The sequence below is a fragment of the Podarcis tiliguerta genome, assembly GCF_965153285.1.
Source record: "Podarcis tiliguerta genome assembly, chromosome: 12".
NCBI lineage: Eukaryota > Metazoa > Chordata > Lepidosauria > Squamata > Lacertidae > Podarcis > Podarcis tiliguerta.
Window position 1 is genome coordinate 26421962 of NC_139545.1, and position 4800 is coordinate 26426761.

The window sequence follows — 4800 nt, forward strand, 5'->3', positions numbered from 1 at the left end:
TTAGGTGGTTGGCCCTGGTTCTCAGTAGTTATAGGATCAGTAGCCAAAAGAGGCAATTGGGGACAGTAGTAATAAAAGTCCTCTTCCGAGCCTTCTTGGTATTTCTGACCACCTCAATGCAATGCATTTAAAACACACTTATATCACTTAAACAATCATGGCTTTCCCCAAAGAATCCTTGGAAATGTTGTGTGTTCAGGGCGCTGGGAGACATGACCTCTGTTCTCTTCTGTGGTTCATAACAGGCAACAGCCAATTACCTTGCTTTCTTTAGGCAAACAATATTTGGCAGTAAAATGCTGCATCCATTCAGCTACCCACCCACAAAGCCACATACAAGTTAGTTTCAGCCTCCCAGGCAGGATCATGACAAAAGTCTGTCAAGTGATTGACCTGGATCACAATGCTAGAACTGAGCACTCTGTTGTCAACAAACTCTATCTTCAGTTACTATAATGAGCTAAACTTGTGTAAGCCTTACAGATGCATCTACATGATTTATTCATTCAAAGCATGACTTGGCTAATTAAAGTACACCTTTTGCTTATTACATTTTATGGACTCCATTACTATAATGCAGGCAGCCCCAAGCAGCTTGAGACAGAAAATTGTCTCTGGGGTGGGGGAAAATATGAGACACACGTGTCCTTTATTTCATCCTTGCAGAATATTGAATGGCGGCAGATGACATTTTGCAAAACAGAACAAATTGTGAGACAGCTACTATAAAATTGAAATTTACAGTCTTAAATAAATCTAAGAAAACATTCTGGATTGAAAGTGTGCGTACATGTGCAAACAGTTATATTAGTCATCTTTTCCACCCAGGTTAGCCCATCTTATCAACTGCTACATCATTTTACAATCATGTAATCCTGTTAATTTCAATGGTATTCTTAGAAATTAACTGAAAATCACTTTTTTATAGTTCTATGATGCAATATTAAGAAAACAATGGAATAGTATGTACAAAAAGTACAACAAACATACTTCATCACCTTAGTCTTTCTATTCTTCTTAAGAATTTCTGCTATCTGTATCTCATTCCCGTTTATTATAATTGTATATATCTAATATCTAGTTTTTCATGGACCCTGGCATTTTTATAGTATGTCATTTCCAGATGACAGGCTCAGTAAAAAAATATGGCTTCGGTAGCACTCAAGAATTTCATTTTGCAAATGTTATCAGGGAGATAGTAAGATTATCTGTGGATTCAATCAGTTGTGGGAAATTTGTAATACCTTGTCAACTCTTGGGTTAATATGTTTTATACATGATCCTCCTCAGAGTCCTTGAGGAGAATCTGTGTTTGTTTCAATCATTAAGCAGATACAAGCAGATCTGTCTTCTTTGATACAAAATAGGCTACAGATGACCCTGTTATATTCATTAGGCAGATATGGTCCATAATATCAAAGTTAATCAAAAGAGTAGGTCCAATTTTAAAAATAAACAAATATTAGCATCCTGTCACTAAAAAAATTACTCAGTCACAACCACAGAAATGGTGGGACAGTCACTCACTAAAGATCAAAGGTGCCATGCTGGGATGCTTCGATGATTCCCTGATCTCTTGAATTGGAAAGAATTTATGTGTTTCCTGGCTGTGAGCAGTAAGAGGAGCTTCTAATAAGTAGGCCAGTGGCTACTAAAAGTACAGGATCTCTGTTTTCATTTGTATTAAAATTATGGTGTACTTTTGTTGCAGGAAACTGAAGTCCTTTGCAGCTGTTTGGCACCGTTTCTTCGAATCCTCAGATAGTAAAACGGTTTCCATTTTTGCAACACCAGTTTCACACTTCTATATATTTGCACACAAAAAGTGAGTTGCAAGGGGGGGGGATTATTGTTGCTATTTTATTTGAGTTTGTCTGATGGTACTGTGATAAATCTGCTATTACATATATTAGCTTTTTTCTATTCTTTCTGTTGATGTTACAGTTCCGTTGGTGTATACTGTACGCCCTCCCATCAGATGTCAAAGAAATAAACAACTATCTGACGTTTAGAAGGCATCTGAAGGCAGCCCTGTTTCGGGAAGTTTTTAATGACTGATGTTTTAAGGTATTTTTTATCTTTTGTTGGAAGCCGCCCAGAGTGGCTGGGGAAACCCAGCCAGATGGACAGGTTATAAACAATGAATTATTATTATTATTATTATTATTATTATTATTATTATTATTCCAATGCATCCCTCAGACTCCCCTACACATGCAGACTTCTACTCTCACCAAATTTCAAGGGACACCAGCATTTGCTCCACTGAAGTGAATGGAGAAAGTGCATAGGGATAAGCTGTTGTTTAGTATACTGCACTTCTGACGGTGCTTTGGATTATGGCAAAGGTCTTGAAGAGCTGGCAGACTTAGAAGAAATATACTGGTTTTAAGCAGTATCAAGAAACAGAAAAGATAGAGAGGCACCAATCCCAGGGAGAAAAGGGAGGAAAAACCTCAAAGATACATAAGCAGCAATGCAATTTTTAAGACCCCATGCATTTTGAGCAGAACGCTCTTTTCAGGGGCAACTGAAACTATTATCTAAAATAAACTTCTGAAGCACTAGCCCATTTTCAGAGTTTCTGTTCATGCTAGCAGAAAAGTTCAGGAAATGGCATTAGCTTTCAACCCCCAACTAAAACCAAAATCGCATATAGTCAGAACACATTGGGTTCAGTGGTAGGTGGGATTGCCAAAGTTTCCTCCTCAGTTGCCTGTCCCCTTTCCCCCCTTTCTGTCTTTGTTTTAATTTATTTTTGCCAAGTGCATAAAGCTGAACGAGCATAATTTAAATGCATGTAATTTCAAGTTACCTGTATTGTAGAGAACTCTCTCTGTGTGGTGGTCCTCAGCCCTGCATTTCCTTGGTTTACAGTCACATGGAAAGCAGTGAGCTCTCAAGAGACATATTTATAATGAACATGCCTAGGTCAGAGGCAAAACTTGAAACAATGGAAGAGGGCTACTTTGCTTCAATGACTTGCAATATAGCCCAGAGGGAACGTCATGCCTATGTGTTGAAGACTTTCCTGTCATCACCAAACTTACTTACCATTGAGCTATTTTGGAAACTACAGTGGTACCTTGGGTTACATACGCTTCAGGTTACATACGCTTCAGGTTACAGACTCTGCTAACCCAGAAATATTACCTCGGGTTAAGAAATTTGCTATAGGATGAGAACAGAAATCGTGCTCCGGCGGCGTGGTGGCAGCAGGAGGCCCCATTAGCTAAAGTGGTACCTCAGGTTAAGAACAGTTTCAGGTTAAGAACGGACCTCCAGAATGAATTAAGTACTTAACCTGAGGTACCACTGTAGTGTTATGGCTGTTTAAAGTGGTTTCTCTCTCTTCTTGTGGATGCATCTTTGAAACACATCAGACTGCAATAAACCACCATTTCTTGTGCACCTCTGAGTTCCCCCCTCTCTTTTCTTCCGTATGTAATATCTGTCAGGAGCTCACCCTACACTTGAGTAGGACCCTGGCAGAGACAGATGCCTGACTGGCATGTTCCCTCCCTCCTGGTCGATCGTTCGGGTGCTTCAAAAGCTTTCTTCTGCCCGAACATCACAGCGACTGATGCCAACCAACACTGGCACACTTAGGGATCTGCAGAGTTTGTGCAACTTGCATAACAGACCTCAGCAACTCAGCATTTTGGCTAATCTATTTTATTTACATATAAACCTACACGGAGCACTGCAACATGGCTCCCTCTCTCTCTAGCATCAGACAGCAAAAAGAAAAAGAACAAAGGACAATAGTCCCACTTCACGGAACACAGTAACACCAACATCCTGTTTCCGTCACTTCCCACTCTGTGGAGTCAAAACATATACCGTCATGTGAAAGACAACAATCCCATGACTGCAATCATGGAGCAGGAATTCTAACAATGTCATGATCACAGCCTAAAGACGAGTGTCCTGAGATCTTTTACAGGTATGCAAGTCTGACTGATTTCTGCTGGAAGAATAACTTCCACAGGACTGCACTCAAGATAGCAAAATTAGCATTGAGAGTTGTCATGTTCTCAAGAAAGGACACTAAGGACACATTTGGTTATGACTATATTTCCATGAATAAATATTATAAATTTTGTGGTTTATGAGTTCTTATGTCAACCACCTAACCTATTGTAAGTCTTTTCCTTGCTCTTTCCTTATTAGCCTTCTTCCTGTCTCCCACAGGGCTATGTCAGGTCTACGGCTCTCACCTGAAATGCATTTATATATGGAACAGTTAGGATTTAGGTAGAAAAACATTGTCAATGACGGAATAATCACAATGGAAATGTCAGTGGATACTTGTTACATGCCGTGTCAACTCCATGTTGTCATTAATGATATCATGGAAAATGCCACCCTTTTCACTGGGGATGTGAAAATCTACTAACATATTATTGCCAATTACAAATTGTGTTTCTTTAATATAATGCGGAAAACAAACCATGTGTATCCTTTTCAAGCAGGCAAAGTTACAAGAATGGATACTTGCTTGAAAGAAGCCTGTATTACAGTAGCATCTTTAGTCTTGGTGATTTGACTTGTAATATATAAGTTGTATATTTGTAATTTATTTGGGTGTGGAATTGACTAGTTATGTTTGTACATATTGTATTATATTTTAATACATTAACATATATAAATGTATAATGGAAAACACATACTCAAGCCCTTGTTACCAAGGAGAGCATCTGAATGTTACCAATAAACAGTATTCTGTAAAACTATTTGGTGTTTTCATATTTTAAAAGGGAAAAAGAACTGTGGAATATTGATATTTTGGGGAAAAAT

At 38.6% G+C, this 4800-nt stretch overlaps 1 long non-coding RNA gene across 1 annotated transcript; it reads left to right on the top strand.

The window, feature by feature from the left end:
- The first annotated feature begins 435 nt into the window (after positions 1–435).
- Positions 436–2120, top strand: LOC310660666. Its single transcript, XR_014503592.1, has 3 exons — positions 436–869; positions 1712–1825; positions 1945–2120. It is a non-coding gene; the product is annotated as an uncharacterized lncRNA (long non-coding RNA).
- The last annotated feature ends 2680 nt before the right edge of the window (positions 2121–4800 follow it).